The sequence below is a fragment of the Peromyscus leucopus genome, chromosome 10 (genome assembly GCF_004664715.2).
Source record: "Peromyscus leucopus breed LL Stock chromosome 10, UCI_PerLeu_2.1, whole genome shotgun sequence".
Classification (NCBI taxonomy): Eukaryota; Metazoa; Chordata; class Mammalia; order Rodentia; family Cricetidae; genus Peromyscus; species Peromyscus leucopus.
Genome location: NC_051071.1, coordinates 52596182 through 52618095, shown reverse-complemented (window position 1 = coordinate 52618095; position 21914 = coordinate 52596182). Strand labels below are relative to the sequence as shown.

At 45.5% G+C, this 21914-nt stretch overlaps 1 protein-coding gene across 3 annotated transcripts in view; it reads left to right on the top strand.

Annotated features, from left to right (window-relative positions):
* The first annotated feature begins 13784 nt into the window (after positions 1-13784).
* The window catches only part of Smim14 (small integral membrane protein 14), a 53042-nt gene continuing 44912 nt past the window's right edge, over positions 13785-21914 (top strand). The window contains exon 1 of one of the 3 annotated variants that reach the window (XM_037209048.1): positions 13785-13959. The gene's annotated coding sequence lies outside the window, so the exon portion shown is untranslated. Of the gene's footprint in view, positions 13960-21767; position 21914 lie in introns of those variants that run through there. The other 2 variants (XM_028882239.2, XM_037209047.1) reach the window with 2 other exon arrangements.

Here is a 21914-nt window from a genome sequence, read left to right as displayed (position 1 = left end):
AGTCAACTATGTGGCAGACTTGCAGCCTCATGGCAAAGCTAAGAGGTGGCTCCAGAGAAAGAGAAAGGAAGTTCAAAGTGTAAGGACCAGAAGAAAGAAAAAGAAGAAAAAGTTATGCCAACCAAACAGCCTCGTGGGGGCTCGGTAGCGCCTGCACCAGATTTTCTTAGTCTGAGGTTTTTTTTGTTTTTGTTTTTGTTTTTTTAATTTCATTTATTTACTTATTTTATTTTATTTATTTATTTAAGAGGGTGCCAGATCTCATTATAGATGGTTGTGAGCCACCATGTGGTTGCTGGGAATTGAACTCAGGACCTCTGGGTTTGTTTTTTTTTTTTTTTTTTTTTATAATTACTGTGTTTGGCTACTTCCACCTCCTGTCTATCATCTGCTGACCCTTGCTGTGGGAGTTGGTTGGCTCCTAAGTACACCATGTGGGGGTTCTTCCAGTACTGTTAGAAATAAGGCCTGGTGTCAAAGAAAGTGATTAACGCTCTGACTGAAATGTCTTTTTTCCTTTTTTAAAAAAAGATTTATTTATTATGTATACAGTGTACTGCCTGCATGTGTCCCTGCAAGCCAGAAGAGGGCACCAGATCCCATGACAGAGGGTTGTGAGCCACAGTGTAGTTGCTGGGAATTGGGACTCAGGACCTCTGGAAGAGCAGCCAGTTAATCACTGAGCCATCTCCCCAGCCCTGACTGAAGTGTCTTCATGAGGCAAAACTTAGATCAAGTGGGTGGGCTCCAAATAAAACAGGTGATGATTGTGCCCTTTTCACATTGGCTCGGGGCTGATCTCTCAGTCTTTAGGGATTGGTGCAAAGGTACCCAAGGGGGGGGGGGCGTCACTGCTTCAGGCTCTCAAGTTCCAGGAAGGGAAGAAGCCTTTATGTAAACAGAGTTTTTACCTGGTGGTAGTGGGATCTAAAACTTTTGCATAAAAGGTTTTACAAGGTGAGAGAGATAAAAAGATTTGAATTCCTTGTTGGAAACACTGGTTTTATAGTATTTGATATAAAAAACTCATGTCTGGTTTTTTGTTTTTTAGGGTTTTTTTTTTTTTTTTTTTTTGGCTTTTTGAGACAGGGTTTCTCTGTGTAGCTTTGAGCCTTTCCTGGAACTCACTTGGTAGCCCAGGCTGGCCTCGAACTCACAGAGATCCGCCTGGCTCTGCCTCCCTAGTGCTGGGATTAAAGGCGTGCGCCACCACCGCCCGGCTATGTTTGGTATTTCTTACCCCACCATGAAGATCCAGTTGGGGAAGGTTTCCTCGAAGCTGCAGACTGAGAACTGGCCTGTCTGAAGAATGCTCAACATTGGTCTCTGCCCACTGGAGTGGCAAATCTACAAATCCCTCAGACCCCCAGGTCAGCACTGCTTGTAGTGGAATCTTTCAGGGGTGTGCCAGAATTTTTAAGAACTAGTGAACATTAAATAAAACTACATTTGAAGCCTGTTACCAAAACTCTTCTATAACACGTATCATAATTGCGCATATTTAACACATCAAAGTGGCCTTGACTGCCTTGTTCTTCCTGTGTCCCTCAGTCCCTACCTGTTACAGGACCCTCCTGGCTTGACCACCCCACCCCCTACCCTGAACCCTCCAGCTCCGGGGGCGCTGGGCTGCTCATCCCTATATCATCCAATCATGTTGGTTACCGCTCTCTTGGTACCTTTGGGCCTCCTGGCTGTGGCACCTGGTTCCCCTCTCCCCTCTCTCTTCCCCTCCAGCGTGCTCCACATGGCACAGCTCAGCCTGGTCACATGTCCACTCTGGACTTGCTCAGATGTCCTTGCCAATGGCTATGGTCTCCCACATATCTAAACTAAACGTTCTCCTCCACCATACTTAGGAGCAGTCATGTTCCTTTCTTATTTTTATTTTTTCCTATTCTATTCACTGGTACCAAAACCCTGGACCAGTCATGCCCTTACCTTTTTATTTCTTTTATGTCTCATTCAACAAGCTGCCCTACTGTTAAGCCTCAGGCCACTGATTAGGCTCATACTATTACCTTCTAGGCATCTTAGTCTGCCAGTTACAGAATTAACAGGCAGGAAACATCTCCAATGAATCAGGTATCAGTAGCAACAGGGAAATTCTTTGTTGTTTTTTCAAGACAAGGTTTCTCTGTGTAGCTCTGGCTATCCTGGAACTTGCTCTACAGACCAGGCTGGTCTTGAACTCAAAGATCCACCTGCCTGTGCCTCCCAAGTGCTGGGATTAAAGGCTGCTACAGGGAAATTCTTAAACATAGCAAACAGAATCATCCAGTAAAATGTTTTTATTAAGGGACTGAGGAAACACATTGGGCATACAGAGAAAAGACGCTCTGCAAAACAGAGCTGAGATTCAGGAAAGCAAAGCGTTGAGGGCTGGGACTTTTAAAGTTTCTGAAATGAAGCATTAATCTAGTTAATCTTTATCAATAAAAATTGGAAGTCAGATATCAGGGTAAGAACCTAAAGATCAGAGAAGCAGGGGGCAGCCACCAGCTTCTTCCTATCTCTACTGTTCCTCTGTCCAAAAGGGCTGAGATCTTCTCTCAACCTTACCTTACTACTTCCTGTCTCCTCTCTGTCTACAGTCCTCCAAAACTCTATGGTTAATTTTAGTCAGCTAGTGGCTGACTCCGCCCTCTGACTCCAAGCAAGCTTTATTTGTTACACAACATTGAAGGGTCTTCCTCCCCCACTTTAGATCAGCTTGAAGAAAGACTTGATGGCTGACAGGCACACAACTGTTATGCAAACATGTTCTGATCTGGCCTCGAACTTATTGAACCAGACCATCAGGAGGGAACTTACTGGCAGGAGAAAAAGCCCACAAAGCTTTTATTTTAAGCTGTCAGGCTTTTGTCTCAGATCAGATGAAGAAGCAGCCAGCCATCTTGGAAGTTCACCCCTTTATTGCCTAGCCATGGCCCCTTTCCCTATCTGTCTGCCTGTCAGGGTGTCTGATTCCTAGGCCCTCGATACTAGTAAAAAATGGTCTATATTTCTCCTTAATTCCCTACAAATCCATTCTTCTTTCTCTCTCTCTCTCTCTCTCTCTCTCTCTCTCTCTCTCTCTCTCTCTTTCTTTCATCATGCTAGGAAACAAACACAAGCCTTATGCACGTTAGGTAGTCACCCCACTGATGAGCTGTTATCCACAATCCTACAGTTTTTCCTATAAAGGCATCTCTCCAGACCCAACAGGAGGTTGGATTTTATCCTGACCCAACGAAGAGTAAAAGAAAGGAAAAAAAATAACAAATAAGGCATCCCTCAGGAGAAGAGGGAGGAAGAATCGGTTAAGAGATGCCCCATATCTTATTCATATTCACATGAGTATGCACAGGGGTTGAGGGCACCAGGAGAACACGGCCTACAGAATCAGCTAAGCAGGGTCCTGGGGGCTCACTGAGGTGGCAACCACAGAGCCTGATGGGTTGGACCTAGGTCCTCTGCATATATGTTATGGTTGTTAGCTTGGTGTTCTTGTGGGAATTCCTAACAGTGGGAGTGGGGTGTCTCTGATTCTTTCGCCTGCTCCTGGGATCCTTTTTCTCCTACCAGGTTGCCTCACCTAGCCTTGATAAGAGGGCTTGTCTCTAGCCTTACTGTATCTTGTTAGGCCATGTTCGGTTGATATCTCTGGGAGGCCTGCTCTTTTCTGAAGGGAAACAGAGGAGGGGTGGATCTGCAGGAGTCGGGAGGGGCCTGGAGGAGTGGAGGGAGAGGAAACTGTGGTCAGGATGTAAAGTATGAGAGAATAATAGATTAAAAACCCAACAAATGCAAAATGCATACTTAAGATTTTTGATTTATCCCAGCACCCGCACTCCAGAAAATGGTTTGTTCACAGAAGGCTGCTGTGGATATTGTTCTGTATAAATAAAACACTGGTTGGCCAGTGGCCAGGCAGGAAGTATAGGCGGGACAAGGAGAGAGGAGAATTCTGGGAAGTGGAAGGCTGAGTGGAGGAGACACTGCCAGCCTCTGCCATGACAAGCAGCATGTAAAGATGTAAAGATGCCGGTATGCCACGAGCCACGTGGCAAGGTATAGATTTATAGAAATGGGTTAATTTAAGATATAAGAACAGTTAGCAAGAAGCCTGCCATGGCCATACAGTTTGTAAATAATATAAGCGTCTGTGTGTTTATTTTATAAGTGGGCTGTCGGACTGCCGGGGCTTGGTGGGACCCGGAGAGAAAAATCCAGCTACAGAAGACCCTCAATGTAATTTATTATTTTCTTTAAAAGAGAGCCCAGGCTGTCTTCGAACTCACCATATAGCTGAGGAGAGCCTTGCATTCCTAATCTGCACATGTCTGCCTTCCAAGTGCTGCTGATGCAGGATATGCCACTTGGCCTGAGGCAATATAATTGATTTTGGAGACAGGGTCTTGCCATGCAGCCCTGCCTGGCCTGAAATTTGATATGTAGACTTAGCCGGCCTTGAACTCACAAAGATCCTTTGGCCTCTGCCTCTGGAGTCCTGGGGTTAAAGGTGTGCACCAGCACACACACAGCTTCTCTCACTTCTTTACATGAGCGCGTCGGCACCTCCTTCAAGAGCTGGCTGACGTGTGGCCTGCCGTCCCCCAGCCTGCAACTGGACCGGGAGCAGACCGGTCCAAGTGACAATTTCTCCACAATTTGAAATAGCAATTTACAGACTTCAAAAGTCCGTTCTTGCCGGGCATGGTGGTACACGCCTTTAATCCCAGCACTTGGGAGACAGAGGCAGGAGGGAATCTCTGTGAGTTCGAGGCCAGCCTGGGCTACAGAGTGAGTTCCAGGACAGGCTCCAAAGGAAAAACCCTGACTTGAAAAACCATTAAAAAAAAAAAAAGTCGCTCCCTTGGGTATGTGGGTGTGTGGGTATTTTACAAAAGTTTTACTGTATGGAAAAGATGGAAAGATCAGCAGAAGGGGCTGGAGAGAAGACTCCGCAGTCGTCACTCAGTGCTCTTGCAGAGGACCCAGATCTGGTTGATGGTACCCACACGGCAGCTCAGTCCCAGGGGCTCCTATGCCTCCTCTGATCTCTTTGGGCTCCTGCATGTGTATGGTGCACATATATATATGCTCAAGCACAGCCGCATACATTAAAAACATTTTTAAAAAAGATTTTTAGGGCTGGGGATTTAGCTCAGTGGTCGAGCACTTGCCTAGCAAGTAAGTGCAAGACCCTGGGTTCGGTCCTAGTTCTGGGGGGTCGAGTGGGGGGAAGTAGATTTTTTATAATAATTTTTACAAGGTCAGGGAGATTAATGGACTTGTCCACCCTTTGATAGAAAATCATTTGTCACTATTGACTGTGCCTCGCTTTTCCATGGCTTCTGGGGATTTGAACTCGGGTCCTCACGCTCGTGCAGCAAGCATTCTCGTCTGCTGTGCCAGCTTGCTCGCCCTCATAAGGCCAATTCTAAACCTTCTGTCATGATCTATTGTACAGGGGACCCCGAGGTTATCCCACGTGTGCAGGGAAACATGCTGGCATGCTGGACAGATGCAGCGGCGGCGGCGGCGGGCTGGCGGGTGACTCAAGCCGTGCCAGCATGGGGAGGGAAGAGTCATTCACGACCCAGACGCTGCATCCGTGCGGAAATGGTTTATTATAATAGAGAGGCGGAGAGAGAGATAGGAAGGAGAAGAGAGAGAAAGAGAGGAAGAGAAAGGGGTGGAGGGTGAACAAACACCTCATGGGAGGAAAAGCAGGAGAGAAAGAAAGGGAGAAGCTCTTCCTTAAAATGAAGCTTTTACATCAGGACGCAGGGAGGTACCAAGGGGCGGGTCAGAATATTAACAACTTTATATGTATATAATTCTATGTAATACTTATGTTTTACACATATACATACTTATGATATATATATGTATTCATATGAATGAATGAGAACCAAATATGTAGCTCCTTCATGGATATACCCATGGTCATATCCAGAGAACACATTGGAACTTCTACAACACTTTCAATAGCTTACTTTCCAATTAACTTTCCTCTTTAAGATGCATAGCCTTCTTCTCAAAGTAAAAGATCTCTGATCAGAGACTGATGCTAGATTAAAGCTCTTCTCTGGTTTCAATTCCACTAATTTGACATTTGGATTATGGTGTGTGTGTGTGTGTGTGTGTGTGTGTGTGTGTGTGTGTGAGAATCTGTCCTTCAGTGTGCTGAGCTTAAAACCCAAGACTTCTTACAAGCTACGCAAATGATCTTCCACTGATCCACATCTTGAGCCTCAAATGGACTCCACATCAGGACCTTTGTACCATTTGCCGACCTGCCTTTATTTACATTTGGTGCATGATAAGAAACAATCCTACCCTCCTTGAAAAAATAAACAGGTAGTCCATAAAAGGGTCTAATAAAACTCCCAGGAGTCTCCCACTCCTCCAAACTCCACTCCCTTCTCTGTGTGACTTAGGGATTGTCGCTGCTTTATTCTCTTATATTAGGGGTGAAGCAAAACTATCTGTGGATTTAGTCAGATGAAGACAATATCTGAAGTTCTCCTGTAATGCTTAGGGACCCTTCATGATTTACATTCAAGAGCTGGAGAGCGGTGACTGCGTATACTGCTCCTGCAGAGGTCCTGAGGGGGGTTCCCAGCATCCATATTGGGTCGCTCACAGTTATTTGTAACTCCAACTCCGCAGGACCCAATGCCCTCCTCTGGCCTCTGTAGGCACCTGTACTCACATGTACACATTTCCTCACAGAGACAAACACACATGATTAAAAATAAATCTTAAAAAATCGACATGCCAGCCGGGCGGTGGTGGCACACGCCTTTAATTCCAGCACTCGGGAGGCAGAGCCAGGTGGATCTCTGTGAGTTCGAGGCCAGCCTGGGCTACCAAGTGAGTTCCAGGAAAAGGTGCAAAGCTACACAGAGAAACCCTGTCTCGAAAAACCAAAAAAAAAAAAAAAAAAAAAAATCGACATGCCAATCTGGACATGGGGATACTCTTACAATCCTACCATTTGGGAATGGGGAGGCCGGAGGCGCTAGGTGTTCAAATATTATCCTCAGCCACACAGCAAGTTTGAGAAGCCTTATGTAGACCAGGCTAGCCTCAAATTCATGGAAGGCCTACTTGCCTCTGCCTCTTAAGTGCTGGGATTAATGATGGGCTACCTCAAGCAGCTAAGACTGTTATATTTTATTTTATTTCATTGCTTTTTTGAAACAAGGTCTGTCTACATAGCCCTGGCTATCTGGAATTTACTCTGTAAACTAGGCTGGCCTCAAACTCACAGAGATCCATCTGCCTCTGCCTCCCGAGTGCTGGGATTAAAAGTATGCACTACTACACTCTGCTTTAAGACTGTTAACGTCATAAAAAGAAAAGAGATCTGAGCATGGTGGTGCACGCCTTTAATCCCAGCACTCGGGAGGCAGAGTCAGGTGGATCTCTGTGAGTTCGAGGCCAGCTTGGGCTACAGAGTGAGTTCCAGGACAGACAGGGCTACACAGAGAAACCCTGTCTTGAAAAACAGGCAAACAAAAAATACATAAAGAAAAAAGGAAAAGGGCAGCAGAGGTGTGTGTATAAAGATTCTATGAGGACATAGCAATAAGGAGACCATCTGTAAGTCAGGCAGGCTGCCCTCACCAGAAGTCAACCCTCTGGCATTTTGTTTTCCAGCCTCCAGAGGAGTCAGAAAAGTTAGTCATTCCACTGTGGTAGTTTGAATAGATTAATGCACCCCCCGCCCCCGCCCCTTTTTTTTTGAGACAGGGTCTCCCTATGTAGCTCTGGCTGTCCTAGAACTCAGAGATCTGCCTGCCTCTACCTCCTGAGTGCTGGGACTAAAGGCGTGTGCCACCATACCCTGTTGCAATCACAGTTTTTTGTTTTGATTTGTTTTTTTGTTTATTTGAGACAAGGTTTCTCTGTGTAGTTTTGGCGCCTGTCCTGAAACTCACTCTGTAGACCAGGCTGGCCTCAAACTCACAGAGATCCTCTGGCCTCTGCCTCCTGTGTGCTGGGATTAAAGGCGTGCGCCACTGCTGCCCCATGCAATTACAATGTAAATTAGAATGTAAAACTCAGAGCATGCTAGTTATGCCTTTAATCCCAGGAGGAGGGAGGCAGAGGCAAAGGCAGAGACAGAGGCAGGCAGATATCTGAGTTCTAGGACAGTTTGGTCTACGTGGCAATTTCCAGGTCAGCCAGGGCTACATAGTGAGAGCTCATCTCAACAAAGGAACAAAACCGTTGGTGTAGTTAGATATGCCTGCAGTTTCGCATCTCAAGAGACTGAGGTGGGAGGATTGCTTGAGCCTAGATTATGACACAAGTGCATGGAACACAAACATACTGCTAAATGGTTGCTGAGAATACTAGCATAGCAGTAGAGTGGTTGCTAGTATGTACAAAAGATTGATTCCCAGCATTACAAGGATAAATAATAATGAAAAATACTAATGCATGACTTTTGTATTATAAAAGTAATATATGTTGCTGTGTGGTGGTGGTGCACCACTTTAAAAGGCAGGTGGATCTCTGAGTTCAGGGCAAACCTGGTCTACAGAGTGAGTTCCAGGACAGCCTGGGCACAGAGAAATCCTGTCTCAAAAAAAAAAAAAAAAAAAAATGAAAAAGTAATATGTGGATATGAAAAAAATTTGAACCATACACACAGGTAAAAAAAAAAAAATGGGGGGCTGGAGAGATGGCTTAGTGGTTAAGAGCACTGACTACTCTTCTGGAGGTCCTGAGTTCAATTCCCAGCAACCACATGGTGGCTCACAACCATCCATAATGAGATCTGGTGCCCTCTTCTGGCCTGCAAGGACACATGCAGGCAGAATAATGTATACATAAATGTTGATGTAACCAACCGTCTTATTAAATAAGAAACACAGAAACAATGTAAAAGAGAAAGCCAAGAGGTCAGAACTCAGAGCTAAAATCTCACCCTTCCTTCTGCTGTCCCAGCTTCCTGAAAGAGAGCTATATCCTGTCTGTATGTCTTTTTTATAGTATTATTGTTCTGCCTTCTCATTGGTTGTAAACCCAAACACGTGACTGCCTTGTCACTGTCTGAATGTACAGTCCCCTAGGTCTTAAAGGCATATGTCTCCAATGCTGGCTGTATCCCTGAACACACAGAGATCTATGGGATTAAAGGCGTGTGCCACCACCGCCACACTCTGTCTATGGCTCTAATAGCTCTGACCCCCGGGCAACTTTATTTATTAACATACAATCAAAATCACATTTCAGTACAATTAGAATACCACCACATTTCCCCTTTTCTATTTTAATAAAAAGAAAAAGAAAGCAAAAGGTTATAACTAACAATAGAAAAACTATATACAAAAGTACAATAACTATATACAATATATACAAATAATAAATACCTAAACAGGTATTTGACAAATCAGAGAAAATAATTCCATTATCTATCCTATTTTGGTAAATCCAAGATGTATCTAATGCACTTTCTATCCTAATTAATTTTCAACTATAACTAACTAATCTTCAACCATAACTAACTAATCTTCAACTCCCTCAGAGACCCAAGAAGGGAATAATATTAGCTAACAAAAATAAAAACAGGAAGTGCATGCAAGCAACTTCCAAAAAATTTGTGAGTTGACAGAAACAGCCAGCTGCCTGGGCAGTCACCTGAGGTTTCTCCGCAGTGTTGGGGCATCATCTTCAGCCTATAGGCTTAGTGTATCTGACAGACTCATTTGTGAAGCAGGATGTACACAAGGTCAACAGTTCAACCTCACATTGGGTGAGAGCAGTCCACCTACCAGAAACACCTGAATTCCACTAGTGTCCTGTCATGATTCAGGATTTTAAATTCTGGAAATAGTTGACAGTTTTTTAATTCAGCTGTCCATTCTTCTTGGCTGTGTATATATGACTTCATCTCAGCACATAAATAAATATATTTTAAAAAATGATGAGGCAGTCACTTGTTTTGCCCCATCTCCTTCCAGGGTTAACTAAAGTAATGCTAACTTTGCTTTAGAAAAATTGTTTACAAATACGTATGCTTCTATACCATAGAAGCATACTGGAATCCACTCCCTAGACTATTACTTTATATCTTTAATACTTTTAGACCCTAAGACAATGTGTTTGTCTTTTCTGGATCATCATGCAAAGGCAATTCTGTATTTTTCCTAATCATATAAATGAAAATCAGTATCTCCTTAATAATGCTCTCCATTTAAACTTATTTCACTAAAATAAATTCCTAATGGTAAAATTGGGCCAATTGATTCTTTCCATGGGTGGAATAAAGATTTTTTGCTTACATTAGGATTTATAACAGCAGCAAAATTACAGTTATGAAGTAGCAACAATGTATTTGGGGCTTACCACAATGTTAGGAATTGTATTAAAGTGTTGTGGCACCAGGAAGGTTGAAAACCACTGAACTATACAGGCATGTGCCACCGAATGGGACTTTTTAATGTGGTTATTTTTCCTTAGAGAAAAGGTTTCTCTGTGCAGCCCTGGCTGTCCTAGAAGTTGCTCTGTAGACCAGGCTGGGCTGGAACTCAGAGATCCTCCTGCCTCTGTAGGGACTCAAGGTGTGTGCCCCTGAGGGGTGTACCTGCAAGTCTCCTACAGGGACGAGCACCATGAGAAAAGTGAAAACCCAGGTCAGCTTGACTTTGTCAACCTGGATCAGACTTCGGGGAGTCTAATGCCAGGCAGTTCATTGTCAGCATATTTAAAGCACAGTACAGTTTGGGCAAAGGTTTCCAGGCCACAATCAGTCCAGTCAGCCCAGTTTCAGGTGCACAATAAAGCTGAAGGTGTGACTATATAAGACTCTTACAGAGTACATGTGGCCATGAGGGTGGGTTCTACAGCTAAAGGCCTGGAATCTAGTGTGGTCTCTGACAGACAGCACAGAAGAGCAGCAGGCCATAAAAAACACGAGGGAGGGAAGAGTCTAGAATAATCGTTCTGGGGGATTTGGGTGAGGTCTGCCTCCATAGGAAAAGCTGGGTGAGGTCTGCCTCCATAGGAAAAGGTGGGTGAGGTCCGTCTCCACAGATAGTAAAAAGGTCACAAGGTTGTTAACAAAATCCACTCCTACACTTCTGGGCAGGGAAACAGGTACTTTACCTCCTCCATTGAGAGGAGGCCCCTGTGTGTTTAACATTCCTGGTTTTCTTTTTTTTTTCTTTTTCTTTTTTTTTTTGGTTTTTTGAGACAGGGTTTCTCTGCGTAGCTTTGCGCCTTTCCTGGAGCTCACTTGGTAGCCCAGGCTGGCCTCGAACTCACAGAGATCTGCCTGGCTTTGCCTCCTGAGTGCTGGGATTAAAGGCGTGCGCCACCACTGCCCGGCTTCATTTTTTTTTTTTTTAATACTAGGCCTGTAATTCTCAAGAAAAGGAAAACAGAAAGAAACCTGTAACTGGAGAGTTTTCTCTCTGAATCCCTCCAAACCCCGGCAGTCCGACAGCCCACTTATAAAATAAACACAGAGACACTTATATTATTTAAACTGTTTGGCCTAATGGCTCAGGCTTCTAGCTATCTAGTTCTTACATCTTAAATTAATTCATTTCTATAAATCTATACCTTGCCACGTGGCTCGTGGATTACCAGCATCTTCACATGCTGCTTGTCATGGCCGTGGCTGGCAGTGTCTCTCTCCGCCTTCCTGTTCTCTCAATCCTCCTCTCTGTTAGTCCCGCCTATACTTCCTGCCTGGCCACTGGCCAATCAGTGTTTTATTTATTGACCAATGAGAGCATTTGACATACAGACCGTCCCACAGCAGAAACCTTTTTTTTTTCTTCCGTTTTTGAAGATGGATTTAGAAACTGTTCAGACCTCAATGTCAGGAGTTCCCATCCCCATCCAGCTGCCTAGAACAATCTTCTTGCAAGCATCTTCGGAAAGTCCAGGCACATCTTCCTAGCAGCTGCCAGAGTGCTTTGTTGCAGGGGTGGTTTGGTTAGCGGCTACTCAGGCCTTCACAGGAGAACCGGCCCAGGCTCAGACCTGCCTCTCCATCCCATGTGTGCCTCTGGAGCCTAGCTGACACTATCCTGCAGGACTCAATTGGCATGCAGGCTAGGGGACCAAAGAGCAGAAGCTGCCCAAGTGCCTTCAGCTCTCCACTTCTCTCCGACGTTAGGGGCTCACTGTCCTCAGCATTAAACTGCTGAGGATGCCAACCATGGAAGCCTGGCAGACAGGATGCCAACTGGCTGAGTTCAGTGGAGGTTAGGAGTGTAGTTGATGGATTTCAATTATTTTGCTTAGTTTTTGTTTTTCAAGATAGATTTCTCTGTGTAGCCCTAGCTGTCCTGGAACTCACTCTGTAGACTAGGTTGGCCTCGAACTCAGAGATCTGTCTGCCTCTTCCTCCCAAGCACTGGAATTAAAGGTGTGTGCCACCACTGCTTGTCCGATTTTTTCTTAACTCAGCAACTGAGAATTATGAGGCTTTCTGGTTTTTGGGTTTTTTGTTTGTTTGGTTTGGTTTTTCAAGACAGGGTTTCTCTGTGTAGCTTTGGAGTCTGTCCTGGAACTCACTTGCGAGACCAGGCTGGCCTGGAACTCACAGAGACTCCCTCTGCTTCCTGAGTGCTGGGATTAAAGGCATTCACCACCACCTCCCGGCTCCTGTTTTTGTTTTTAATAAGATGGTTTCTTCAATAAATTTTTGTAGTTACAGTGTGCAATGAATAAGACAGAGCTCTATTATTTGTTTTCTTTTGTAATTGTAACCTTACCAAAGTGTGCAGGCCTACCTCATTAGAACACAGAAACTATGAACCATGTAGCCTCAGGCACAGCACTGTTTTAAAGGTCATGTTTTGTTTTCCTTTTTTTTTTTTCAACATATTAGGGAAGAAAGTGAAATTCCATTCCATGTGGATATTTGTTGAAGTTCATTTTTTTTGTCATTTTTTTTTTTGTCCAGACTTTAGGCTCTCAGAATATTTTTTTCTTGGGTTTACTAATCATAATACTCTTAAGTTTTGTCCAGAGTTTCTTGACGTCGTTGGATACAGCCGAACAATTAGGGCTTCCTCCAACTGCTTGCAGAGATGTCTTGCTTACCAGGCTGCACACTTCCATTCGCTCATGTCTCTATTTGCTGATGAAACCTTTCTTGTTTCTTACACAGGTGTGACGTTGTCGACTGAACTCGAATTCACCCCCCCCACACACACTCCCACCGCCCCCCAGGGTTTCTCTGTGTAGCCCTGGCTGTCCTGGAACTCGCTCTGTAGACCAGCCTGCCACACCTCGCTTTTTAACACGTCTCTTTTAAGGTTCCCGTTGAACTTCCTTTAGGTCTGCTTTTCCGGTCCCAAAAAACCGTTTTGGGAACGTCGTCAGGCTCACTCCAGCCACCGCGGCTGGACTCGCTGCGGTCACCTTCGGGTTCCGATTTCCACGAGGGCCACCAGCTCTGCAGGTAGACCGGGTCTCCCCGCCGACGTCCCATTCCCGCGCACCTCCTCCACCACCTAAGCAATGACTGCACCGGGCGGCTGGCCCGGAGCCATCCATTCCCTCGGCCAACGGATACCCACGTTGGACGACACGGATGCGACGACGACGTGGGACAATGCCACGGGCCCCGGCCATCCCAGAGGAGCGGCCCCACCCCTCCCGGCCGGAACCACCACCTCCTCCTCCTCCGCGCTCGGCGCGCCCACGCACGTCAGCGCCCCAGCGACGGGAGTCGCCTCCCCCCCCCGCCCCCCGCCTCCGACGCCGCCGGTGGGCGCATGCGCGGTGGGCGGGGCCACGGGCGGCTCGGGGCGCTGCCATCTGTTGCGCCGCCCTCGGGAGCCGGCAGATCCGGGTCTCGTGGCTGCGAGTGACGTGGTCCGTGGAATCCAAACAGAGGGGGAGGAGGCCGGCGGCCAGCAGCAGCGGCAGCAGCGACAGCGGCGTCCGGAGCGCTCCCGGCTGCCACCCTCCCCGCCCGCCGCTGGTTTCGGGCGGGTGAGTGTCGTCGTCCCCCACCCCCCCTCTGGCCCACCGCCCTCCTCGGCGACCCGTCTCTTCGTCGCGTCGGTCGCCGCTTGTGTGCCCGCGCGCTCCCGGGGACCGCGGCGGCGGCGGCGGCGGAGAGGGCAGCCCCGGCTGGGCGCTGCACCCGGGGTGCCCGCGGCCGCCGGCTGGGCAGCCTGCAGCCGGGCGGGACGGGCACCCGCAGTCCGGGTGCTGTCACTTTGGAGGGCCTGCTTAGGCAGCGTGGGCGTGCAGGGGACTGGGGGGGGGGGCGGGGACAGTCGCCCCGAAAGCCGGGCGGTGGTGGCGTTTGCCTGGTGGGTCCGATGAAGTCACCCGGACGCGGCCCTTTGTTGCGATGTGTGATAGCTGCCATCCTGAACGCCAGAGCTCTTTTCTTTTTTTAAAAGCCTCCTCCATTGTGTTGCGGATTTCAAAGATTTCCCCTTTCTCTGTTGGTTCTGTGTGTGGGGAGCCCGGGCTGAAAACGAGCAGGTAGCAGCCCCGTTATTGGAAGGAATGCAGGGCGATAGCCTGGCGATCGCCTGGCGATCGTTTTGAGATCCGTGTCGCTGCTTAAAGCCGAAGTTTTCCGAAGTGACTGTTTAAACGTTAGGATTTTGGCCAAGATAATAACCGTAGAGAGGCGGCAGGATGTTTTTAGTTGCCCCAGTTGGAAAGGCTGAGAATGTGGCCTTAATGGAATGCCTCGGGTTTGCATCTGGAGCGGCGGGTGAGCTCCAGGAAGCATTTATACCTGCATTTGTAGACGAGACCCTGCGGATTTTGTGCTGTCTTGTCAAAAACTGCTAGCAGAAATTCGTACAAGAATTTGGAAAAGCCTACAGTTTCCCGAGTGTTTAGTCTGGAGACGCTTAGGAAGCATTCTCGCTGCCCTGTGTCTGATGTGGAGGTTGGGGGAAGCAGCTGCGTGCTCCTGCTTCAGGTGACTCACTGCTCACGCAGATTCCTTTAGTGTAGTCGCCCACCCTCTCTGCCCTCCGTACTCAGACCAGAAACCAAACTTGGGTGTCCCAACGCGGTTTAAAAGGGGACATCTTCTCTCCAAGATCCTTAATTGAAGTGTTTCTGTGGTAAGCAGCAAGAAAGAACGACAGGAAATGCGAGACTGATTGCTTTCCATCAAATATGGGAAGAATTCTTTGGGATTTAGATCCCTTCTTTCAAGGGTGTGCCCTTGGGCAGTAACTGACCTGTTAGCAAATGTTAGGTCATGGATTTTTTTCCCTTTCCTTTTACCATACTTGAAATCCTGTTGATAAAGGGAATTTTTTTTTTTTTTGCACTTCCCCCTTTTAAGCTTTTAAAAAAAAAATTTTTTTTTACTATCCTAAAACAATATTTTTGCTTGTACAAAATGTTCTTTTGATGATTGAAGAAAATGTTGATAGAAGTACATGAGGAGAAAAAAATAATAATCCTGCCACTCAACTTGCCAGGAGTTGTTAGTTTATATCCTTCCAGATATTTTTGCATTTGTTTTATAAAAATATGATATCATACTGTATTTTTTTTTTTTCCGAGATAGGGTTTCAGGGTGTAGCCCTGGCTGTTCTAGAACTCACTCTGTAGATCAGGCTGGCTTCGAACTCACAGAAATCCACCTGCCTCTGTCTCTCCAGTGCTGAGATTAAAGGTATGCACCATCATTGCCTGGTTGCATTTGTTTTTTTAAGAAATAAATTTTATTTATTTTTATTTAATGTGTATGGGTATTCTGCCTGTATGTATGTCTGCGCACCTTGTGCATTCCTGGGTGCCCCAAGGAGGTGTTGAATTCCTAGGATTGGAGTTACTGTGTGGGTGCTGGGAACTGAACCCAGGTCCTCTGCAAGAGCAGCTAATGCTCTAACTCGAGTTATTTCTCCCATGCATTTGATTTTTTTGCTGTGGGCTTAAAATGCTTACTGGCACTTTTTCTTTCTTTCTTTTTCGAGACAGGGTTTCTTTGTGTAGCCCTGGCTGTCCTGGAACTCGCTCTGTAGACCAGGCTGGCCTGAAACTCACAGAGATCTACCTGCTTCTGCCTCCTGAGTGCTGGGATTAAAGAGGTACAATACCACCGCCTGACTAGTGTGTGTGTGTGTGTTTTTTTTTTTAAAGATCTGCTGCTACCACCCAGCAACACTAGCTATTAATGCCCTAATTTTGAAAGTTTTCCTCCCGTGTCTCTTTGGTGATATTGTGAGATTTAAGAAATCAATAGACATTGTATGACGTGTGAGGCTTAGATTGTTAAATTCTCAAGGCAGCAAGTGCAATGTGGAATTTGAGAAAAGTCTTATTTAGTAGGTCTAGTCAGGTAAATTTAGGTATAATCCTTAGTTACACCATGCTCCAAATGAAGAGTAGCAGTTATCACCCCAGCCATGAGGCCCTGGAGGGATTTACTTTACTTAGGGCACTTAATGTACTTTATTAGCACTGGGGTATGTGCCATTTATTTGGTACAGTATTTTTGTTGTCGTTTGTTTTTTAACCACTGACACTAAAGGAGAATGCTCTCTTCAGCCCAGCTTCAAAGGCTAAGTATCATGAAGTATCCTAAATCTGCTAATACCAGTTTGGGCTGATGTCTCATAAGCTTTCCTAAGACCTATAAATCTCAATTGTCACTCATTATCTCCTGAGTAATTAATCCCAGATGCTTAGTACCCTATGACTTGGTTCTTTTCTCTTTAATTTTTACATGTCTTTTTTCACAAAATTTTGACATTTTGTGAAATGTACCCGTGTGTGTGTGTGTGTGTGTGTGTGTGTGTGTGTGTGTGCTTGCACACCCTTGTGTGCCACACAGGAAGATGGTACTGGACTCCCTAGTACTGGAGTTGGAGGGGTTTTGAGTTTGCTTATGAGCTAATGCCAGACAAGAGGACTAGGCACCAAACGGGGTCCTTCGGACAAGTAGCAAGTGCTCTTAGTGAGCCATCTCTCCAGCCCCCGTAATTAAAAGAATTCTAGCACCCAGTTCTTTCCCCATCCCTGTGCTACCATCCTTGCTAGGCTGTCACCATCTCTTACACGCTCAACTGACGTCGCTTCCTGACCTCTCTCCAACTTTGGCTGCTTATTGTGCATTTCTCCCATCACAACCTAAGAGATCCTTTAAAATGCAAATTAGACACACACACACACACACACACACACACACACACACACACACACACGATGGACTTTGTCTTCCTCTCTGACCACACTTGTGTGTCTGTATTCTACTTAGTCCTGTACTCTTGGAGTCTGGCCACATCAGTATATTCCTGCTTTCCGTTCCTTTTTGTGGTGTCTGTCTGATGCCCACATTTGCGCTGTCTTAAGATCTTTGTTCTTCTGTACCCCGGGGCTTCAGCATTCTCCCAGTCTGCTTTGGCCAGTTCATTTCTGTCCTTCAGGTTGCAGTTCAGATGTTGGCTTTTCAAAGAAATTGCCCCACTTCTCTATTTTTTATTTTATTTACAGCATTTACCACTACATGGATTGCCTTAATTTTTCTGCTTCAAACTGGATGGTGGTGGTGCACTCCCAGCACTCGGGAGGCAGAGGCAGGCGGATCTCTGTGAGTTCGAGGCCAGCCTGGTCTACAGAGTGAGTTCCAGGACAGCCAGGGCTACACAGAGAAACCCTGTCTCGGGGAAAAATTCTGCATATGTTGACAGTTTTTGAGAATGGTATAATAGGAACTCGGTGACTGATGTTTGAATGAACTTGGGGACATATCTGTGCTCCTCTTTAGGCCTTCTTTCTCAGAAGACTAATGTCTAGCAGCTTCCTGTAGGACAGTTTTAATTCTGTTTACTAATCCTTGGTGTTTGGGTCAGAGAACACCCTCATTCTATTTTAGACCTATGGAATTTTGGAGAGGTGGGTTCCCGGAATCTGTATGCTCCCCTAAACCACTTTTTTTTTTTTTTTTTCTCTTTTGGTTTTTCAAGACAAGAGTTTCTCTGTAGTTTTGAAGCCTATCCTGGAACTTACTCTGTAGACCAGCCTGGCCTTGAACTCACAGATCCATCTGTCTCTGCCTTCCCAGTGTTGGGATTAAAGGTATGCACCACCATCGTCTGGCCTCAATTCACTTTAAAAAAAAAATTATTTAATTTTATTTTATGTGCACTGGTGTTTTGTCTGCATGTATGTCTACGTGAGGGTGTTAGATCTTGGAGTTACAGACTGTTAGCTGCCATGTGAGTGCTGGGAATTGAACCTGGGTCCTCTGGGTTCAAAAAGTCAATGCTCCTAACCACCGAGCCATCTCTCCAGTACCCTAATTCACTTTTTTGTGGTGCTTGCTACACATTGAACCCCGGCCTTTGTGTGTGGTAGGTATGTACCCTGCCCCTGAGTTGCACCCTAGACCTTGGCTATAACTTTTTGTTGTGTTTTGTGGAGGGGTTTTATGCAGCCTAGACTGTCCTGGAGTCCGGTTTGAGCTTCTGACCCTACTTCTGCCAGGCTTTGGTCTTCTGAGGCGGTGTCTTGGCTCCAGAGCTAGGGCTGGCCTTGGTTGACTAGACATCTTCCTGTCTCTTTCCCCAGAGGCTTCCCCAATGTAATTACGGACATGAGTCGCCACACCCAGCTCCAAATTTGCACTTTCAACAAACTCTGGGTGATTTCATTTAACATTAAAGTGTGAGAATGTTCCTTGATTTTTTTTTTTAATGTCTCTTTTTCTGGAAGACAGTTCTTTTATACTATTCCTGATTTGGGGGAACAGAGTGTGTTAGATAGGGTTACTATGCTAAATATTACTCTTAGAGTTTTCATGTAGCTGCAGAGCTACCTGGATGTAAGTTTTCCTCCCTACATCTTACAGATGAAGACACTGAGCCGTAGAGAATGGTTGAAACCCAATTCTGTGCTTCCTCAGCTTGTCTCGCTGCTTGTGAGCTACAGCATTTAGAGCTGTACACGTGACATGTAACCCAAGCTGGGTTATTTTTTTGAGGGGGTTGTTTTTTTATTAAGATATTTTTATTTATATTTTATGCATACGGGTGTTCTGGCTGCACACATACGCACCATGTACACGCAGTACTCACAGAGGTCAGAAGACGGCACCGGATCCCCTGGACCTGGAATTGTTGTTTACCCTGTGAGTGTCAGATCCTCTGCCAGAGCAGCCAGTGCTCTCAACTGATGAACCATCTCTCCAACCCTAGGCTTGTGTTTTGGGTTAAGGACAGATAGTATTTTCTGTCCTATTTGCAGTCTGCCTGAAAGGATTTTTTTTTTTTGAAACATTTTTGTTGCTGTTGTATTTGCCTGAAGTTGCAGAGTTAGGGGACGATATTGAGAAACACTCTAAGCATACCTCTATTTCTGGCTCCTAAGGATGCTGAGGTAGGAAGACCATTTGAAACTAGCATGGGCAGCATAGCATAGTGAGGCCTTGTTTCTAACAAAACAGCAGCAGCAACAATACAAAAAACAAAACAAACAAACAAAAAAAACCCCTAAACCCTTACAGGTATTCTCGCTTTGCTCTGAGAGCCTACCAGGCTAGCTCAAAAGTAAGTTGGGAGCAGTTTTTCTTCCTTATGTATTACTTGGTATCCTTCCCATCAAAAAGATATCCTTGTTGATAGATCATTTATTTCTACATCTGCTGATGTGAGTGTCTTACTCTTTGGACTGCCTTAGACTAAGCATAAACTCCAGAGAGTTCTCCGCACAAGACCCTTCGCTAATGAGGGGAAGAAGTTGCATGTGACTTCCTGTGTTCATGTCTAAGACTTCAGCACAAGCAAGGGTTAGTGTTCGAAGTCTTTTGTCTAATGCTAGCCTCGCTTTTTTTTCTTTTACTTTTTTTGTTTGTTTGTTTGTTTGTTTTTCGAGACAAGGTTTCTCTGTGTAGTTTTGGTTCCTGTCCTGAATCTTGCTTTGTACCCCAGGCTGGCCTTGAACTCACAGAGATCCGCCTGGCTCTGCCTCCTGAGTGCGGAGATTAAAGGCGTGCGCCACCACCGCCCGGCTAGCCTCGTTCTTTCTATGGAGGCTTAGATCACACATGCCGTTTACCAGCTCTGGCCTCACTTAGGGACCGTGTGCTTCTATTAATAGCCATGTATTTTTCTTCCTCTACCTCGTGTGCTTGTTACTGAACAACTGCTGTACAATGGGCAGTAAGGAACGTTGAAAACAGCTGCTTCTGTATGCCCCTCAGAAGTACTTTCATTTTCCTTGTCTCTTGTATTTTAATTATTACCTTTATTTTATGAGCATGGATGTTTTGCCTGCATTTATGTTGTGCGCCATGTAAGTGCCTGGTGCCTGAGGAGGTCAGAAGAGGGCGTCAGACCCCCTGGAACTGGAGTTACTGGTGGCTCTGAGGCACCCTGTGGGTGCTGGGAAAGAAAACTGGGTCCTCTGGAAGAGTAGCTGTGCTCTTAACCGCTGAGCCCTCTCCCTAGCGCCTCCCGTTTGTCTTTTGTGAAGGTCTCAATGTAGCCTGTGGTATTCTCCTAACCCCTTCCTTCCCTCTTCTGTCAGTGCTGGGAATTGAACCCAAGGCCTCTTGCAAGCTTTGCAAAGACTCCCATTCAACTACACGCTAGACCCACTAAACATGCTCCAACGGGCTTTATGCATAAAGTATTTTGAATAAAATCACTTGACGTTTTCAGTTTATTCTGGGCGTGAAAGTAATTTCCATGCTTATAAATAATACCATGAAGAACCATGTTGAGTTACACTCTGAAGAATTAGAGCACCCGGTTTAATTATAAGATATGCCCATAGCAGGGTGTGGAGGCACATCTTCAATCTCAGCACCTAGGGGACAGAGAAAGGCACATCTCCAAGTCTGAGACCAACTTCATCTACACAGTGAGTTCTAGCCCAAGCGGAGCTACATAGTTCAGGCTGGAAAAAAAAGAGTAGGGCTGAAAAGATGGCTCAGTGGCTCAGCAGTTAGAGCACTGGCTGTTCTTCCAGAGGTCCTGAGTTCAATTCCCGGCAACCACCTATAATGGATCTGGTGTCCCTTTTTCTTCCTTCCTTCCTTCCTTCCTTCCTTCCTTCCTTCCTTCCTTCCTTCCTTCCTTCCTTCCTTCCTTTCTTTCTCTCTTTCTTTCTTTCTTTCTTTTTTTTTTTTGGGACAGGGTTTCTTTGTGTAACTTTAGAGTCTCTCCTAGAACTCGCTCTGTAGACCACACTGGCCTCGAACTCACAAAATCTGCCTGGCTCTGCCTCCCGAGTGCTGGGATTAAAGGTGTGCACCACCACTGCCCGGCTCTGGTGTCCTCTTATGGCAAGGCACACATGCAGGCAGAATACCGTATACATAATAAATACATCTTTTAAAGTAATAGTAAATTAAATAAATATATACCAACCATAGTTAAAACACTTTACTGACTCAAAATGAAGTTAATTGTTCATTGTAATTCAACAAATCTAGGCAGTATGCATATACTGGGATGTGCCTAGAAAATCTATGTGAAAGTCTGTATTAGAGCTGCCTCTGAAGAGAAGTCTTGACTTTCGATTTGTTTTTTTCCTAGAGTAACAGGATGAGGTATTTGAAATTTTCAAAATTTGAAATATGTGTTATTTTAAAATAATCAACTCTGAAAACATGCATATTTTTCTAAATCAACATTCAATTGTATAGTGGAGTTTATACACACATATTTAATACTTTTAACGGCAGTGCTTTTATTTTGGAGAAAGTTTCCCCCTGTGGCTTATTTTCATAGTGGATTTTCATTTCCCCTTTTGCTTTTTTTTTTTTTAAATTGTGGTCAAAACACAGATGTGTCAGCTTTGTGCAAGGGCAGAGCGGAGCGCGTTCCGCTCGCCTGCGCTTGCTAACAGCATGGCTCGGGCAGAGCTGCTGGACTTCACACCTAACGGTGCTTCTCATAGGGTGTGGGTGCAGCAAGCATCTTCATGGCGTACGTACATACGCTCCGGAACTCCAGAGG